At 41.8% G+C, this 20,613-nt stretch overlaps 1 protein-coding gene across 7 annotated transcripts in view; it reads left to right on the top strand.

Annotated features, from left to right (window-relative positions):
• The window catches only part of Oca2 (OCA2 melanosomal transmembrane protein), a 246,729-nt gene that overhangs the window by 206,449 nt on the left and 19,667 nt on the right, over window positions 1-20,613 (top strand). The gene's annotated exons all lie outside the window — the stretch shown is intronic.

Genomic DNA, 20,613 nt, shown 5'->3' with positions numbered 1-20,613 from the left:
GAGATCCGCCTGCCTCTGCCTCCCGAGTGCTGGGATTAAAGGCGTGCGCCACCGCCGCCCGGCTTATTCTGACAGTTTCTGACTCAAGTTTTAATTATAGATTTGTTAGGGAATTGGTTTTTCCAGGCTGAAACATTTTATTGTTGTTTTCAGTATTTTGTTCTGTTCTGCCGTAATCTCTTAATTTCTAAAAATTTCTTTGTTTCAGATGGAAAGATGGCTCAGTGGTTAAAAATGTGTGTGTTTCATGTATCGGGGCTCATGCCGTGGCACTGCTGACTAGTATCCCATCCTGGGGGTTTGCGGTACTGCATTTACTTGTATCTTTTTTTAAAATATAATTTGAATCTTTTAACTTTGGGGAATTCCATATAGGAGTAATGTATTTGTATCATTTTCACCTCTCAACTTCCCCTGTATTTCTCTCGCCCCCTTAACATTTTATTGCCTGTTCTTTAATTATCAGGCTTTCTCTCCCTCCCTCTCTCTCTCTCTCTCTCTCTCTCTCTCACACACACACACACACACACACACACACACACAGACAACACAGACATGCACAAATACACACAAACACATACACACACACTATAAAGGCATGGGCATACAAACACACACAGACAATACAGACATACACATATACACACAAACACATGCACACACACACACTACACAGGCATGGGCACACACACACACACACACACACACACACACACACACAGTCTCGTTGGGCCATTTTCAGTGTTACTCCAGGAAAGTACTAATCTTTGTATGTATGTGTGGCTGGTCAAATGTTTCATGTGTGATTAGGTTTTTAAGAGTCTGTGTCATACCCAAGCTGACAGTTTTTAGGTATTTTCCAAACAGCATCGCCTACGCTCAACAGCAGTGGATGAGAGTCCCCGTTACCATGCGTTTTTAATATTTTCAACTGCAGCTTGGAATTCCATGCCACCGTGTTTTTCTATTGCGGTAGAACACATGCAACACACAAGTTAAATATTTTAAATTGCACAGCTCAGCAGCATCCCAGACGTTCACCCTGCTGTGCCGTCATCAGCCCTATCCATCTCCTGCAACTTTGCATCTTGCAAAACAGATCCTGTGCCAATAGTATTAACACCTATGCTGTCACGGCCCCACCTGTGCGGGAAACCCACCTTGGTACTTAATTGCTCTGTGTTTGTGCCTGTTTGGGCTGTGAGCACATAGCTGTGGAGGCAAGGGTGGCTTCAGGAGTCAAGGTCGGCTTCAGGCAGGAGTCTTCCTCAACTTCTTTTCCAACTTAGTTTTTTTTTTTTTTAAATCTAGGTCTCTTAGTGAGATCTGGGGTTGACCGTTTTGGCTACACTGGTTGACCAGTGGTCCCTAGGGCCCTACCTATCTCTTTCATTCCAGAATGTTTGAGGTTGCTAATGTAGGTATCATATCACCTGCAAATAGCAATACTTTGACTTCTTCCTTTCCAATTTGTATCCCCTCGATCTTATACTTGCTCCCACTAACGCTTCAAGTACTATATTGAATAGATACGAATAGTGGACAGTCTTGTCTTTTTCCTGATTTTCATGGAATCGATTTGAGTTACTCTCCTTATGATTTGTTGGCTATAACCAGCATCAATTTATATATATATATATTTATATCAATATATAACTTGCTATAGATTATCTTTATAATGTTGAGGTATATTTCCTTGTAGCCGTAGTCTCTCCAAGACTTTTATTATGAAGTAGTATTGGATTTTGTCAAAGGCTTTGTCAGCATCTAATGAGATGATCATGTGTTTTTTTCTTTCAGTTTGATTATATTGATTGATTACATTGAGTGATTTTTGTATGTTGAACCATTCCTGCATCTCTGGAATTAAGCCTACTTGATTATGGTTGATAATATTTTTGATGTGTTCTTGGATTCAGTTTGCAAGTGTTTTATTATTTTTGCGTCAGTGCTCATGAGGGAGATTGGTTTATAATTTTCTTTGTTAATCTTTGTGTGTTTGGGTATCAGGGTGACTGGCCTCATAAAATGAATTTGGCATTGTTCCTTCTGCTTCTATTTTGTGGAATAATTTGAGGAGTATTGGTATTAGCTCTCATTTGAAGGTCTGGTAGAATTCTGAACTGAAACTATCTGACCCTGGGCTGTTTTTTTTTGTTTTTGTTTTTGTTTGTTTGTTTGTTTTCTGTAGGGAGAGTGTTAGTGACTGCTTTTGTTACCTTGGGGGTTATCTGTCTATTTAAATTGTTTATATGTTCTTAGTTTAACTTTGGTAAGTGGTATCTATTGAGAAAATTATCCTCTTTTAGATTTTCAGTTTTGTGGAGTATGGGTTTATACAATATGACCTAATGAATCTTTGGATTTCCTGTTGGGTCCATGGGGGTTGCGCAAAGATGGGGACAGACCACCAAAGTCTAATAAAACAGAAGCGAACTTTATTCCAGGAAAAAAATAAAAGAGTAAAAAATAAATCTCCATGGGGCACAAAAAATCTTATCAGCTAGCTGAAACCACGGCCAGAGATGGATTTGCAAGGCTGTGACAAAGGCTGGATTTTGAACTCCTCTTAAGGCAAGCATTAGGCAATAACAAAAGAATTTTACATTCTCAAGGTAAAACGCAGATACAAATTGTCCTTCTTTGCAATTTCCATTAACAGAGTTTTTCAGTTAATCTAGTGTTTGTACTTGATCTATTGTCTCCTCTGTTCTTCCCAGGTGGTGTTTACTGACGCTCTGTGCTCTCCCTTTGATGATAATGCATAACCTGGAGGTTAGGTATATCCACCTCCTAAAGGTTAACTCAGCTCATATTCGTCGTTAATCACGGATGGCGGGGTGTTACCTTGAAAGCTGACCCTCAGTTTACAGAGGGCTGCTTCAGCCTTGCAAATAGAGCTATGGGTTGTGAAGCAGAGTAACCCATTGTAAATAGTCAATTCTTAAGCTACTGAGAAAGCCGCTGACAGTCTGCTCTCATTCTCCTCGGCTTACAGCTTTATATTTCTTTAATTCTACATTCTTATTTCTGGAATCCACATTTCTATATTTTATTCTTGGACTCTTTATTTCCTCTGTCTGTTGTTATGGCCCCCCTTTCATTTATGATTTTGTTAATTTGAATATTCTCTCTGTGCCTTTCAATAAGTTTGGATAAGGGCTTGTCTATCTTGTTGATTTTCTCAAAGAACCAATTCTGTTTCATTGGGTTTTTTTTTTTTTTTATTGTTCTCTTTGCTTGTTTCTACTTTATTGATTTTAGTCCCTCAGTTTGATTATTTCCTGCCTTCTACTCCTCTTGAGTGAGCTTGCTTCTTTTTGTTCTAGAGCTTTCAGGTGTGCTGCTGTTAGTGTGAGATCTCGCAAATCTCTTCACGGAGGCATTTAGTGCTCTGAACTTCCTTCCCTCTCAGCACCACCTTATTGTGCCCTACAAGTTTGGGTATGGTGTTCATTCATTTTCATTGAATTCTAGGAAGTCTTTAATTTCTTTCTTTATTTCAGCCTCGACCCTGTCGTTGTTCAGTATGGAGTTGTTCAGTTTCTATGACATTACAAACTTATTCTTGTTTCTGTTGTTGTTGAACCCCGGCTTTAATCCATGGTGGTTTGATTGGATGCATGGAGTTATTTCAATTTTCTGTATCTGTTGAGGTTTGCTTTGTGACCAAGTATGTGGTCAGTTTTGGAGAAGGTTCCATGAGGTGCTGAGAGGAAGGTGTGTTTTTTTGTGTTTGGGTGAAATGTTCTATAGATATGTTAGGTCCATTTGGTTTATAGCATCTATTAGCTCCAGTATTTGTCTGTTTAGTGTTTGTCTGGATGACCTATCTGTTGATGAGAGTGGGTATTGAAGTCTCCCCATCTTTGCGTAATTTACATTATGTTTCTTTTACAAATGTGGGTACTCTTGCATTTGGGGCATAGTTGTTAAGAATTAAAAGATCATCTTGGTGGATATTTCCTTTGATGAGTAAGAAGTGTCCTTCCTTGTCTCTTTTAATTAATTTTGGTTTGCAATTTATTTTGTTGGATATTAGAATGACTACACAAGCGTGTTTCTTAACTCCATTTGCTTGGGAAATCTTTCCCAACCCTTTAACATGGGGTAATGTCTCTCTTTGCTGTTGAAGTATCTTTCTCCTAGATGATAGAATTTTGTTTTTATATCAAATCTGTTAGTCTGTATCTTTTTATTGGGGGAATTGAGTCCATTGATATTGAGAAACGATTATTAATTCCTATTATTTTTATTGTTGTTGGTACTGTGTGCATGTTTGTGTGCTTCCTTTCTTTAGGACCTTCTGGTGTGATATTATTTTTTTCTATGTTTTTCATCTGTACAGTTAATCTCCTTGCATTGGAACTTTCCTCCTAATATCTTCCGTAGGACTGGATTTATGAACAGATATTGTTGAAATTTGATGTTTCAATGGAATATCTTGTTTTCTCAATCTATGGTGATTGAAAAATTTTTAAAGTACAGTAGTCTAGACTGTCACCGTGTTCTCTTATAGTTTGTAGGATGTCAGCCCAGGCCCTCTGGCTTTCAGAATCTCCTTTGAGAAGTTAGGTATAATTCAAATAGGTCTGTCTTTATATGTTAATTAACCTTTTTTCCTTGCAACTTTTAATATCTTTTCTTTGATCTGTATGTTTAGAGTTTTGAGTATTTTGTGGTTAGGGGACTATCTTTTCTGGTCCAATCAATTTGGAGTTCTGTAAGCTTCTTATACCTTTATATGCATGTCTTTCTTTAAGTTAGAAAACTTTTCTTCTATGATTTTGTTGAAAATAATTTTTTCTTTGAGCTTGACTTTTCCCCCTTCTTTTATCCCCATTATTCTGAGGTTTGGGCTTTTCATAGTGCCCCATATTTTCTAGATGTATCATGAATATTTTTTATTTTATTCTTTGGTTTTTAGAGACAGGGTTTCTCTGTAGCTTTGGAGCCTGTCCTGGAACTAGCTCTTATAGACAAGTCTGGCCTCAAACTCACAGAGATCTGCCTGCTTCTGCTTCCTGAGTGCTGACTTTAAAGGCATGCGACACCACCACCGAGTCATCAGGAATATTTTACATTTGATACTTTATTTGACTGACATATCTGTTTCTATCTTATCCTCAATGCCTGAGATTCCCTCTTCCATCTCCTGTATTCTGTTTGTGATGCTTGCATGTATAGTTCCTGTTCACTTGCCTAGTTTCTGTTTTCTTTGTTGCTTCTGTTTCCAATTTTAGGTCCTGAACAGTTTTATTCATCTCCTTCAACTGTTTTTTCCTGGCTTCCTCTAGGGAATGTATTAATTTCCTCCACTTTCCCCCCATCTTTACCTCAGTTTCTCTAAGTGATACATTAATTTCTTCTTTAAGGACCTCTATCATTTCATAGTGGATTTTTATGTCATTTTCTTGCGCTTCAGCTGTGTTGGGACACTCAGGTGTTACCATCGTAGGATAACTTGGTTCTGGTGGAATCATATTGCCTTTGCTGTGCTTGCCTTTGCTCTTACACTGGAGCCTAGGCATCTGGGTTTGGGAGAGTACAGGTCTCGGTGCCAAATTCTGAGTTCATCTTCATTGGATGGATGTTTTCTTCTTTGGTTTCTGTTTCCTCTCCGGTCTGATGGTTGGGGTGGGCTGTGGTTTAGGAGAGGGTCTCCATCAGTTGTGGGCTAGAATTCTGATGGCTTGTGTAGCCTCGGATAGAGTTGGGGACTGGAGTTCTAGAGGTCTTGGCTCTGGCCCAGCAGAGGGTCCTCTGTTGTTGCTGGTGGCTGGTGTCACCTAGGAGTTCTGGCAGAGTGGTCTCTGTTGGAACAGGGACTTCTGCTGGAGTTGTGTATAGGTCTATGGTGGTGGTGAGAGGAGGGGCAGTTGGGGATGGGCTGGATGGGCACTGAGAAAGTGGGGACAGTCTGTGAGTGGGGTTTTGGCTTCCTGAATGGCCTTTGGTGGGACAAGGGGCTTTCTCCTGAGTTGTGGGTAGGTCAGTAGTTTGGGCGGTAGGTGTGACTTCTAGTGAAGAGGGGCCTCAGAAATGATTTATTTCTATTTAAGAGATTAAAGTAATAGTTAAAAAAATACTTCTCACACAAAAAGGATTTAGTGATGAATTGTACTAAATAATAATTCTACACAAATTCTTCCAAAAGAATATTATAAAAGCTGATATCTCCAACCCATTTAAGGAGGCCATCATTATTTTATATGAAAAACAGAAAACAAAATGAAAAGAAAAATAACTAGAGGATAATAGCTGTATATATTACTATAGCATGACAATGTGTGGCTTACAAGGAATATAATATATTTCACTATATCTATAATTATGAAAAATAATCTGAGTAGATACAAGAACAGCACTTAAGAAACCTACCAAAAATTTTCTCCACAACTAGGAAAGAAAAGTAACTTCTAAAATTCACAGTTAACAGGTTGGGTTGGGATGTGTGTGGGTGGGGCATGGGAAGAAGAGAGAGAGGGAGAGAAACTCATTAACTTCAGATACAATGAAAATGCTTCCACAGATCAGCAAAAAGAAAGGATATGCTGTCACCATTTCTTTTTAAATTATAGTGGAGATAATTAACCAGAGCAGCACACTAAAGATGGTAGACAATGCTCTTGGGCAAGTAAATAAAAGGAACACACACACTGGAAGAGATGAAGGGGAGTATTTACTTATGTAATAGCGTTGATATAATCTGTGAAATACTGTTAGAACTAAGCAATCGATTTAGTAAATCTTTAGTGGGCTCAAGTCGGTACACACACACTAAGAGGAAGCTTTGGCTCTATTGTATGAGACATCTACTCTTTGACAGTTTTATCACATGAATGCATTGTGACTCATTTTATTTTACTAAAAAAAATACAAACAAGCGCAGTGCATGTGCATAAAAATCACCAAAAGAAACCAGAGCAACAAAAAAAATGCAAATATAACACAGCATTGGAACTATAAGATACCAAGAAATAAGTCTTCCAGAGGTAAAAACTCAAAACAATATAGTGTTGTGAGAAAAGATAACTGAGAGCAGGGCAGTTACTCACACGTGGACACCATGTAACATCCGGTTCCTAAGAAGTCAGCTCTCTCCAGTTGTTCTTAGAATGAAAGTCTTTAAAATACGGTAGATTAAGAAAAAATCACAGAAGATGCTGTTTTGTTTGCTTCCCCCCACTCTCCGAAAACTCATTTTCAAACTTCCCATGGAACACCAAGATGGTACGGGGAGAAGCAAAATGAAACATAGTGCCCCTGCCTTTCCATAAAAGTATAAAGTATCTCACAGCAACATGCTGCTGTAGTATGCGTACAGATGTAAGACAGGCCAGAGATGAGGTTTTAGGGGGTTGCCAAGGACCTTTTTGTTATTGATTGATCATGCACCCATGAAGTCTGTTGTATTCTGGTTCCTCTTGCCTGACCACATCTCCCACAGCCCTCCCTCCATCTGTGATCTAGTCATCTGAGTTGTAACATGAAGGGGCCTGCTTGTAGGGGTTTATGTTCTGCCCAGTTTCCCACAGCCGGCAAGCCCCAAAGAAAATCACATAGAGTCTACATTAGGTTATAAACTGATTGGCCCATTAGCTCAGTTTTCTTACTAGCTCTTGTAGCTTATATTAACCCATTGTTCTTATCTATGCTGCCACATGGCTCGGTACCTTGCACAGTGGGGCAGGTCACATGTTGCTTCTTCGGTGGTCCTGTGCAGGACTGGGAGGAATCAACTTCCTCCTTTTCAGAATTCTTCTGTTCTCATTGCATCATTTCTACTTCCGGTCTTGTTTTCCTGCCTATACTTCCTGCCTGGCCAATCAGCGTTTTATTTAAAATATGATTGACAGAATACAGACAATTCTCCCGTACCACTGAGTATCTGACCCCATGGCTGGCCCAGCATCTTTGTGGGCTGATTCTTCTCTCAACTGTAGTTCATTATTCAACTACATGGCACACTGGAAACTAAAACTTCCAGAGCTGTAAGCCCGAATAAATATCTTTCTTCATAAATTGCTTGTATCAGCTACTTCTTATAGTGAAAGAACTTGAACAGAGGCTAACAGGCACCAGTAAACCAAGACCAGTCTATAGCAGATTGTTGTCAAGGTTACGTGGGCGCTTCCTCTCTGCATTTACCAGCATTCTATTGCACAGTGGGTGACTTTAGAGAGAAGTGGGAGGTGACAGTTGATGTGAGGTCATGTGGGGTTACAGCCAACCTGCTGTGTTGATGTGAGGTCATGGGAGGTGACAACCTACCTGCTGTGTTGATGTGAGGTCATGCCGGGTTACAGCCTACCTGTTATATTGATGTGAGGTTGTGTGAACTGACAATTGGCCTACCTGCTGTGCTGACCTGAGATCACTGATGTGCCAGTAGGTAATTTTGACCCTATGATAAAAAGCCTGAAGAGAAACCTTCTGCTTAGGGTGAGCAGCAATCATAGTCTGCCAGTGTCAGGTCATCTCAACATCCAAAACAACATCAATAATTACAGGACTTTGTAACCTTTGTAGATTTACAAGGGCCTATGTTTACAAAGCATTTGTCAAAGCCTAGCTAGGAAGCAAAGCATCTAAAGTGACTGAGCAACCACTTAAAAAGGCTACAGTTTTGAATGTTCTATTTAGAACATGGTTTTCCTGACGATAACTTAGTCTTTTAAATACAGAGAAGAGCTAAACATGGTACTGGATCAGCATTGCAGTTGGATCTGTGAAGAACAAACAATGCCTTTCGTTAAATGGGTGAGCTCTCAACAAGCACACTAAAAATATGATTATTTCTCATGCTATATAATAGAAGCTGTTTTCAGTGTCAGACTTTGGGAAGGAGGAGGATATCTTCTGGCTGAGAGTTCAGTTACAGGTGGGCCTGTTGTAGGCCCAGGAGTCCTCATTCATGCATTCATTCAACATACGTTAGATACCTACTACATGCGCCATTCCAGCCTTATGCATGCAACAGGAACTACCCAAGGCCCTGTGCTGTAGGAAGTCTTAAAGCTTGTGCTTACACGCCTACTGGGGCATGGCCTCTTATACTATATGCTGATGCAGAGGCTGTGTTTGCCCCTTCTTCCCGGCTGCTCTTTCTGGTTGCTGGATTTGGTATCTCTTCTCTGTTTAAGCAGAGAATTCTGACTTGTGAATTTGCCCCTAAATAAATAACCATCTATTTTTTAATTCTGAGCTAGTGTGGGATTTCTTTTAAGCATACTTTCCACAGCCTTGTTCTTAGGAGCTCATTGCTATAGCTGTGAAGGAAACAACAAACAAATTTACAAACCACAGGCCAACTCTTTGTATAGTAATCAATGAACAGGCATCCGCAGTGTGACCACTGTGTGTGTGTTCCTAAAGACGTGTCAATTAAGACAGGTAAGAAAGGACTTCTAGACCATTAAAAGATGCCTCATGCACGGTGGGAGTGAGAAGTAGAAAGATTATTTCCAGTCCTGTATTATGTCAGAGAACATGTCAATCATTCTAAGTTCTTGGTCCTTGTAATCCATCATACAGGAACGATTTTGAAGAACAATTTGAGGAAAGAAGAAAGCCTGAGAATGAAGTTACATTGCATGAGCATATAACATGATCTCAGATCTTTAGATGCAAGGTCCCCAGTGCTAATGCTTATCTCTCACTGGATAGAGATGATATATCAGATGATATCACAGTCAGGATAGAGAATCTCTAAAATGTGCGTCAATTGGTCTTGAGAGAAAACACTTCCTAAAGCTTGATCCTTTGTTTTCTCCCAGATCTCCTCGATGACCTTATGTCCTTTCTTAAAATATCTTATGTTTTCTTCATTCACAGTGATCATTCATTGACATCTAAATATTGAAGGTTTTTAAGCTTATTCTGATGGTGGTGTCTCGGTTGTAGCTCCCACGCATCTTGGTGCCTGATTATCTCTTTACCCTCCTTTCCCTGCCTTGTTCTGGTTCAGGACACTGTCTCTGATTTACAGGAAAAGAGCATAAGAAAATGTGCTGAGCATATACAAGGAATACTATTTGGCTGTGAAGAAAAAAATCTTGTGATTTTTTTCAGGAGCACTGATTGAACTGCAAGTTATCATACAAAATGAAACGAGTCAGGCACAGAAGGATAAATATTATGCATTGTTACTTAAACATGGAAACTAAGAAGTCAGGTTTGTAAAGAGTGGAACAAGGGAGGTGAACATAGAAAGGATGGGTAATGTGTTACAAAGCACAGGAAAATGAACTGGTAATTCTCTACAGCACAAGCAGACCACCAGGATCAACACAGGTTGACCTTATGCTTCACAACAGCTGCCAGACAGAATTTGGAATGACTCTCTTGTGGTTTGGTTGCCCGGGAAAGCGCTTCCCAAAAGCTCATGTGATTGTAGGCTGGTCCCCAGGGTGGGTACAAGGAGCTTCAGGGTGCAGGGAGGTTAGGTCATTGAGGGCGCTGCCTTTGGAAGGGCTCACTACAATCTTGGTGAGACTGGAGTTCCCTCAGGAGTGAGTCGTTACGAAAGGACAGACTGGCCCTTCATCTCTCCTGGTTCCAGATATAGTCTGCTTTGACATAGTTCACGATGACAGAACTCCACCAAGAGATGTAACATTAGGGCCTGCGACTAGCTCAGTCAGTAGAGCATGAGACTCTTAATCTCATGGTCGTGGGTTTGAGCCCCATGTTGGGCACCATTCTGTATCATGAGGGCTGGGCTGCTTGTTGGGGTTTCTGTCCCACCCAATCCCCCATCCATTTTGCTATGGAAACTTCAGCACTGTGAGCGAACCAAACCACTCTTCTTCAGGAATAGCAGATGTCTGGAACTTTTATATAGTCATGAAAATTGTCTCCCCACAAAGAGAAATGAAAACATCTGAAGAGATAGACAGTGTGTCTGTTATGCTGACATGATCCCAACATTATGTGCAGGCATTGGTGTGCCCACTGGTCTGTAAGGATGCACAGCATCACACACCAGTTTGGAAGTGCTTTCCTGCTTGGCTAGACAATGGAGCACCAGCTCAGTCAGCATGTGCCAGCAGGTCAGGAAGGACTCTAGGGTAACCAGTGTGGAAGCTATTTATGCTGCTTGTGTAGATTTTTTTCTTCATAATTCATGTCCTGGAAATGAAGGAAAGGAAGAAGGAAGAATAAAGGAGTGGTCCCCACAATTCTATTAAAGGCCCCACCCCCTAATGTCCTGAAAATTTTTCATCAGACCTCTGGCGGTTAGTTTTGACGATACACTTGATGCAACCAAGAATCGTCTTTGAAAAGAGCCTTTTTTCTGGCATTGGTCTGAGAATTTCCTACATGTGTACTGTATTTACATCATTTCTATCCATCCTCTCCTCCAACTCCTCTTGTGTCCCCACAGCCCTCAAATTTAGGGTCTCTTCTTTAACTCTCATTGTGACATCTATATGCATATGTGTGTGCACAGATATACAACCTGCTGGTTCGCTTTAGTGTTGCACATTTGTACGTGTGTTTAGAGCTGACTACATGGGAGAGGATAATCTATCTGAAGACTTGTTCTTGGGCCTTGGGGTAGACTGATTCATCCTCTCAAAGCATCCATTGACTGACTCTACCTCTTCATACAGGGGTAGACTCTTCTGAGATTTTCTGCCGTCTGCATTGGCATGTTGACTGAGTTCTCATTATGCAGGTCCTGTTTAGGTCAACCATATTGTTGGGATTTCACGGTGTAGCTTCCCTCTGATATACAGAAGACAGAATCACATGAAAAATATTCTGGTCCTCTGGTTCTTATAATATTCCTGCCCTATAATCCTTGAAGCTTCCTGAACCTTAGGCTTGGGGATCACGTTGTACATACATCACTTGGATCTGGGCATCTTAATCCTACAGTTGTTCTCTGCATTTTGACCAGATGTACCTTTTTGTAATGGTCTCTATTGCATGAGGTATGAGAACTACACATACCCGTGAGTTTGCAGAGAAATATTTAGAATGCAGTTGAGGAAACTAGCATTAGTATGGCCTCTTCTAAGGTTCCAGGACCTTAGGAGCCATGTGTAGCTGACTAGGTTCACAGAACTAGGAGTGAACCCCTCCCACTGAGCAAGCCTTAAGTCCAGATTATACAGTTGTTGATTACCCCCAACATTACTATTTCATCTGCTGACTTTTATGGGTCTATTTTTGTTTAATTTTGGTGGTTTGAATGAATCTGGAAATCCTTCCAGTTCTTTTAAATTTTGCAGTTTAAAAGAATAGGTTTTTAAATTATTAGCTTATATTATTCTGAATTTCTTTGGTGTGTGGTGTACCATTACCCTATTCATCACATATTCTGTTAATTTCCATCATCTATGTTTGTTTTCGATAACTGGATAGATAAATCTGTTGACTTGCTTATTGTATTGAAGATTTGTTTATTTTTATACTGTTTTCTTTGTCTATAGTTAATTATATCTACTGTGGCTTTTATTATTTCTTCCAATCGAGTGGACTTGGCTTGACTTGTTCTTTTTTCAAATCCTTTAGTTGCATCATTAAGTCAGTTATTTTTGTTCTTTCTGATTATTTTTTAACGTAGGCACTTATAGTTTTGAAATTCCCTCTTCAGACTTCTTTTTAATATGTCTCATAGGTTTTGTTCTGTTGTGCTTTATTTAATTCTTAGATCTTTATATTTTTTACTTTTTTAGTTATTTCTCCTTTGACCCATTCATCATTCAGCAGTTTGTTGTTTAATTTTCATGAGTCTGTGTAATAACTTGACATTTGTTTACTGTTAATTTTACACTTTAATGCATTGTGGTCAATTAAGATACAAAAACTTATGTAGATTTCTCTGAATTTATTGAGGTTTGTTTTGTGTCCTAGGATGTAGTATAGTGCTATATTATTTGTATTTTGATACATAAATCCTGCTTGAAGACCAGAGGCAAAGCTAAAGCCAATAAAGGTCAGGCAATGGTGACACATGTCTTTAATCCCAGGATTTGGGAGACAGAATCAAATGGATCTCTGTGAGTTCAAGGCTACCCTGGACTACACAAGATCAATTCAGAAATAAATCCAGGTGATGGTGGCTCACACCTTTAATCCCAGTCCTAGGGAGTCACACGCTTTTAATCCCAGCACTCGAGGGAATATAAAATGGGAGGAGAGAGAGGTTTGGTCTGCTTAGTCTGCATTCGCCCAGCCTTGGTATAGGTAAGACTTCTCTAGTGGCTTGACTGTTTTGCTTTTCTGGTTTTGGGGTTGAACTCCAATTTGTCTTTTTAAATTATTATTATTCATGCTACAGTGTGATCTATTTTAGTGACATTTCCATGGGCTGCTGAGTAGTAGTCTACTCCTGGGTGTTTCAGTGTAGTATCTGTAGATTGCGTTATGTTCATTTGATGTGTGGGGTCATTTCATTATGATGAGTCTCTGTTTATATGTTGTCCAGATGGCCTATCTATTGGAGAATGTGGGGTATTACTACTGCTATTACTACGTTGAAGTGAATCTGAATCTTGAAGTAGAGTAATGCAAGTTTAATTCATTTGGTTATACTAGAATTTGTTGTAAACATATGTTTAGAATTGTATTATTTTCTTGACTATTTGTTCCTTTGATCAAATAAAGTGCCTTTAGAAAAATATCTTCTGATTAATCTTAGTTTGAAGCCGGTTTCATCACATATTAGGTAGGTGACATCTGCTTGCCTCCTGGTGCCATTTATTTAAAAAAAAAAAAATCTGTCCTTTCATGTTAAGGTGCTGTCTATCCTTCAAAGGGAGATAATTTTCTTAGATGTAATGAAAGATAGATTTTGTTTTTAATCCCTTCAACTCTCCTGTATCTTTTGATTGGGAGGTGAGGTAATTAGTATTTAAAGTTATTATTGAAAAGAATGGGTTAATTGTTGTAGGTTTTTTGTTTCTGTTTGTGTTCTTAGCCCTATTTTCAGCTTTATTGGATTTCCTTCTGTGGCCCCTTGACTATACTTCTTCCTGGCTGAGAGAATGGCAGGAGGGATCCCTAGCTTGGAAGGCCAGCAAGTAGTGATATGTGGAAATGGTGCAAAGGAAGTAATGTGAAAAACTCAGTCCACCCCGAGCAACACCAAGATCCATGTAAAGTGTGCACGGTGCCAAATAAAACACATGCCTAGCCCTGCTTGCTGTGGAGTCTTGAGAGTTTGCTCAGAATCCTAGTGGGATCTCCATGACTAGGGGTGGTCATGGGATGTCCCAGGGCAGTATCCTAGGTAAGGATCCAGTAATAGTGGGGTACCAGAGGCCAGTCTGGTGACTCGTTGCCATGAATGCTTGCTAGGAAGGCTGATTGGACAGAAGGGTGTACTGTGTGACACACCAATCCGACGCCACTGGAATGAGGTGTTGGAGGGGAAGGAAAGATAGAGATGCGGAGAAAGGTTTTTTGCTTGCTTGTTTTGTTTTGTTCTTGTTTTGGTTCATCTGCTTGCTTGCTTTATTTTGTTTTGGTTTGGTTTTTTAAATTTTCTTGGGGTGGCTGTAAGGTTGGGGGAGGATTTGGGGGGACTGGGAGGTGAGTGGAATCAGGGTACATGATGTGAAATTCTCAAAGAATAAATAAAGAAACTATGTTTTTGTTTTGTTTTGTTTTGTTTTTTGTTTTATTTTATTTATTTATTTATTTATTTATTTATTTATTTATTTATTTGTAGAGTTTGTTCAGGCATTAGCAATTCAGTAGGAGGTGGAAGATCTTGTATTGGCAGACTCTTCTGTGTTGGCACTTTTACCATTTCTGTGACGGACACCTAGCGCAAATGTGTTATGAAGGGAAGGGTTCATTTTGGTTAATGGATCCAGAGGGTTTAGCTTATGATTGCCTGGCCTCATGCACTTGGGAAGAGCATCAGGGAGTAGGAGTATGTGACAGAAAGGAAAGGGAGAAGGATGAAGATCACATCTCACCAGCAATGGCACACTCCCACAGACCTACTTCCGTGCTCTAACTGCTGGAGTTGCCAGAATCTCCAAAGACAGCACTGTCAGCTCAGGAGAAGCACCTAGCACCATCAGCTCAGGAGGGGCATCCATCCTCATTAGCTGGGGAGGGCCATCCAGCACTATCAGCTGGGAAGGAGCATCCAGCCCCATCAGTCAGGGAGGAGCATCCAGCACAGGAGCTCGCCAGGGGTGTTTTGTATTCTAGCCACAGCACTTGCAGGATAAAGTGAGGTCACCCCCAGATTGCCGCCCAGCCCTGTAATCAGCTTGCGCATCACGATCTGGGAACCAGCCCCTGTGTGTCATCGCCACCTGCTTCACAGTTCAGGCACATCTACTCTGCTCTCCGCCTTACCCTACTGCTAAAGCTAAAGACGTTTCAAGCTATTTAGCCTGAACGGAATCAGGGAAGGGAAAGACAAAAAGCTGCAAAACACGCTTTCTTTATGCTCTCACAGATGCTCTGTAGCCTGACTTGTTACATGGAACATCTACCTAAAAACTGACTTTTGAGAAGGACGACAGTTCTTTATTAGAAGCACATTGTGGTGTGATGTATATGTACTTTATACAGTGTTATTTGGAGTGACTCTATTTTAGCGTGCACATGCATGCATTTTAATTTTGTCAAAATTGGTAGTAGTGCTGGAGACAGAGCCCAAAACTTTATATATGGCAAATCCTTTACCATTGAGCCACACCCCTGCTTAACATCCTCTTGTGTAACATCCAGAGTGATGCAGGTAACTATTACATTGTTCAACATCTGCACACGTTCATTGACTGTATAGGTCTCAAATCACAGGTCCCTTGATTGCAACCCAGCAATAGTAACTGCTATTAAAGCTAGTTGGTATCACCCTGCTTTTGGCGATATATCCACATCTCATTTGAAATTGCCCCAGCAGTCTGAGAAAGGCCACGTTTAGGAACTTGCTTCCGAATTTACAGTTCTCCATCTGTTTTGACCTAGAATGGTCCCGTCCAGTGTCCAGAGCCACTACTGCACAAACGTCGTCTCCTACACAGCACATCTGAGCACTGCTGTCTCTTGCGCCTGTCAGGGCAACTTCAGCCTGAGGTTGTCTGCACTCAGCCAGGGACACCCAAAGCCTCCTTTCACCTCTTCCTGCTACTTCTCTACTTCTCTGGAAGGTGAGGTGACAGTGGACTTGCCTCCGTTTGAGGAGGGTTTCCAGCACACAGCTGATGCAGCCAGCTGTGCACAAATCCCTGGAGGTTTGGCATGTAGATTTTCTTCCTCTTCCTGTATGAAAGCTCTGGCTGAACAAAGGTCTTCCTTGGGAAAGATTATCTAACCAGCCTGCAGAATACCACGCTCCTGTGCAGGTCTCCCTCACCTCAGCACGTAGAGCTCTTTACCTTCATACTGGGCTACTGCACATATGTAGCATATGGGGCTGTCAGTGTCCAGGAGACTTCCTAGGGATTGTAGTCATGCCCTCTGTGTGGTACTGCAGAATCTTTGAGTATGTACTGGGCATCCTGATCATGCAAACACGGACTGGCATCTTACTGTCCTTCATCACCTAAGGAAACCTCGTGAACGAGGACGAGGCTCCTGTGGGTAAGAAAGAACTGTCCATACAGGGCCACATTAGACCCGGGCACCCTGCAGAATGGTCCAGAAACTTAGAGATGGTGTTATTACCCTTCTTAACCTCCATAGATTCCAGGGTCCTGGGAGTCTGTGGAGCTCCAGTGTATTAAGGAATGCCTGTAGACATGGGGTGCAGCCGGGCTGCGTTGAAGCATGTCTGTGATGTGATCTCTTTTCTCACTTCAGAGTTGACTATGCTGCTGTCAGAAACTAGAAACTTGGAGGGATCTCATCTCATGGTATATGCATGAGATGGGCCCCTGGACAGGGTCTTGGAAAATGGGGACAGAGATGTAGAAATTGTAGTGTCTAATTTGTCACCTGGCCGTGATCCCAGAACAAACAGCAAAGGACAGAGAAATGGTTAAGTGAAGGAAGCAGTTTGGACGCCCACCACGGGGCTGAACAGTGGACGCCATGCAGGACCCAAGGGCCTGGCCCTGATGGCCACACTCTGATTCCAAAGTGAAATCCTTTTCAGCACCATGAGAGGAATCATGATGGGGGTGGGATGGGGGAGGAAGGGGAGTGAAGGTGGAGAGAGCAGGAGGAGGGGAAGGAGTGGGAAATGGATTTGGCATGTAAAACGAGAAAAGATAGTTCTTTGTTTTGTTTTGTTTTGTTTTTTTTTAATATTCTGGTGCAGCTCATAGAGCAGCGCAGATCCCTGGCTGTATTTGCTGCTCCATTAATTGCATGAAATCCTGCTCCATTTGAAGATGGTTGGATAAACAAGATGAAATATTGTTAATGATGATAAAATGCCAGCATCTCTGAGCCCTCTTGCTGTTGCAGCTGCAGGAAGCAGGCGGGCCCTTCTGTCTTCCCTGGGCAAGGGTTGTGAGTCCAGGTAGGACTCCACTTTCCTTCTCTGCTTGATCCTCTGGCTTTTCTGATAGCCCTCACTAGTACTGACATCTCAAGCCAGCAGCACTCAACCATATGTTACTGTTCTGGGCTCAGAGACAAATCCAATCCAGCCTTTCCTTGACATACAGGGAGGTGTGGAAGGCAGATGTTGTAAGCACAGCCCTTGCACTGGTCCAGCTGCCCAGATAAGACGGAATGAGTACCCTTTGCTATTTTTGTGTGCCCTTCAGTTGGTTTGGGAAAGCACGTGGTGATGAAATCATCAGCCCAAGAGGCAAACAGAGCATTTTTATCACTCCCGAAGTTTCCTGGGTCCCCATTTTATTCCTTATCTTCTTCCTCTCCTGCTCCCGGCAAGAGTATGATTTTGGTTCCCACGTTTTGCTTTCTCCAGCATCTCAGAAAAACATGATCTAGCTTCCTTCACTTGCAATGTTGTGTTCTGCATGCATCGGCGGACCATGGCTGAATGGGATTTCATTTTGGGATTACCGCCAAATTCCTGATGGCATGTGCCCAGTCAGATACCTTGATTTCTTTGCAAAAAAAAATAAAGTGCTTAGCAGTGGTGTTGTTTGTCAGCGTCACAGATGGTGTGACCTGCTTAACTTTAGAGTCAGCGCATCCACATCCTTTGAATTCCACTGTAGAATGTTCCTATATGGTAGAGAATAGCCAGTAGGGGGCTCTCTCAAATCTTATTATATCCATTCTAGTATGTGAGATGATACCTTTTCAGTTTTAATTTATGCTCTGCTAATGGCACATGATATGGAACATGTTTATGTGTGTTTGTGTTACTGGGTAAGGCAGCTAAGGTGTACACTGCTTCTTAAACTGTATTGTTTCTTGCTACTGAGTTTAAGAAGGGTTTTATATGTTCAGAATACATGCTTTTTGCCATATAACTGTTTACAAATTTTTCTTTTTCTCTGCAAAAGCAGTTTTTACCCGACAACAGTTTTCATTATGATAAAACCCAGTTGATGAGTTTTCTTTTATAGATCCTGCTTTTATTGTTATTTCAAACTCTGTAGCTAACACAATGCTGCAGATTTTCTCTTATACTCTACTGTGGGGTTTACATGTTCCCCTATGCCCTGTGAGTGTTTAGATGACCCTACAAGGTTTACATTTTAGCTCTCTTAGATCTGTGCCCTGGGCTAGGGCAGCAACTCAAGGGTAAAGTGCTTGCTTAGTATGCTTAAGACCCTGGCTTTGCACCCAGCGCTAAAAACTATCAGTCTCCAATTATTCCTCTGAGTTTACGTTTGCATATGGTACGAGATATGATTAAATATTCATTGTGTGGGGGGCATGCCATCCTAAGAGCGCCAGTCATTGAAAAGGCCTTATATTTTCCCTGACATATTTTTTTAAAAGTGATACACATGCTAGCCAGATCTGCCAAAGGAGATCCAGGAAACCGAACAGATAGAGCAGGCTTTGACAAGCTCTTGTGTCCTAAGAGCCTGGAGTGCTGGGCATGTGTCCTAAGGACAGAGAGGAGCTTGCCACTCCTCACTCGTTCACGTGGAAAGCCATGCACATGCAGAGAATTAAAGATGGAAGAGCTCCAAATGCCTGAACTATAAATGCAGCCCCAATCCCACACATATTGGTTGGCATGGGGGGCGGGGGCGTCCTAGTAGGCAAGGTGATTCAGAATAACCTGTGACAAATCCCTGACAGACTAAGAAACTACTCTAACCCCAAAGGGAAGCCTTAAAAGCTATTAGGAGAGATCAGAGAAAATGAGCAGAGACTTCAGTGGTGGAGGACTCCAGGAGAGGTGGAGACTCTAGGAGAGGTGGAGACTCCGGGAGAGGTGGAGACTCCGGGAGAGGTGGAGACTCCGGGAGAGGTGGAGACTCCGGGAGAGGTGGAGACTCCGGGAGAGGTGGAGACTCCGGGAGAGGTGGAGACTCCGGGAGAGGTGGAGACTCCGGGAGAGGTGGAGGATTCCAGGAGAGGTGGAGACTCCAGGAGAGGTGGAGACTCCAGGAGAGGTGGAGACTCCAGGAGAGGTGGAAGACTGGTAGAGTGTACATCCTTTCGTCTTCTCAGAGTATTTCATTCTTCCTTCCAACCTCCTCCCTAGATCATTCATTTGTCTCAGACCTGGGGTTGAAATCTGTGTAGTAGAAATGAAAGCAAGCAGTCATTTCCGCTGGGAAATGAAAACACATTTCTGTCTCTCAGGCCTTCATGGCAGGGCTTGATTCAGTCTTGGCTTGAGATTGGTTGTTGCTATGGTTATTTGCAGCTCTCTGAAATCTTGAGATTCCCATCATGTTACTCCGTGTTTAAGTTAATGTCGTGGCTAGAATGTGAAATGTCCCCAGAGGCTCAAGTGTTAGCATACACAGTTCGTCGTTTACGGCACTACATTTTTAAAAAAAGTTTTCATTAGTTCTTTGAGAATTTTGTGCAACGCGGTTTCATTATGTTCACCCCGCCAGCTCCTCCCAGACATATCTCTCTCCCCTACCCAGGCAGCTTTGCATCCTCTTGTCTTTTATTCATCCATCAAATCCAGTTTATGCTGACTATGCACACATGGACATGTGGTCATCCAGCAAATTGCACACCCTTACTAAAGGAAAATGAGTCTCCCTCTCCAAGCAGATATGATTTGCCAGTAGCTCCTTGTCTTGGGGCAGGACTTCATGTCCACCTGCCCTCTCCATGGTGGAGTTTGATCTCATTTGGGCTAGCACAGGAATAATGCCGTAATTTATTTTTAGTTTGATACTTTACGAATTCCGTACAATGTCTTGCCATCATATTAAATAACTCTCGGTCCTTGCCCCAATGCCTGCCAATCCACTTTCTCCCTTCCCCTGCTTCCAACATAGCATCCTCTCTCTTTGCATCCATTCCTCGCTGGAGTCTTAGTGTTTGTCTTCCGAAGTTCAGCAGATCTTCACCGGGGATCTAAGGGCGCAGCATTTATTTCCCTGATCTCAGTAACGCTGCACTTTGGTCCATCTAGATATCCTGGAGATGGACCCGGGCCTTGGGTCAGACCCACGGGAGCAGATGCCAGCCCCTCTCCTGGGCCTGCATCAGAAGCTGGTCTTCTTAGGATGGGTACTTCTACTTCTGTGGGTACTGGGTGAGGATGCAAGCACTAATTATCCCTGC

Source organism: Arvicola amphibius, chromosome 12, assembly GCF_903992535.2.
Source record: "Arvicola amphibius chromosome 12, mArvAmp1.2, whole genome shotgun sequence".
In the NCBI taxonomy this organism is placed as follows: domain Eukaryota; kingdom Metazoa; phylum Chordata; class Mammalia; order Rodentia; family Cricetidae; genus Arvicola; species Arvicola amphibius.
The sequence above is the reverse complement of the archived record's forward strand: the minus strand, read 5'-3'. Positions and strand labels throughout refer to the sequence as shown.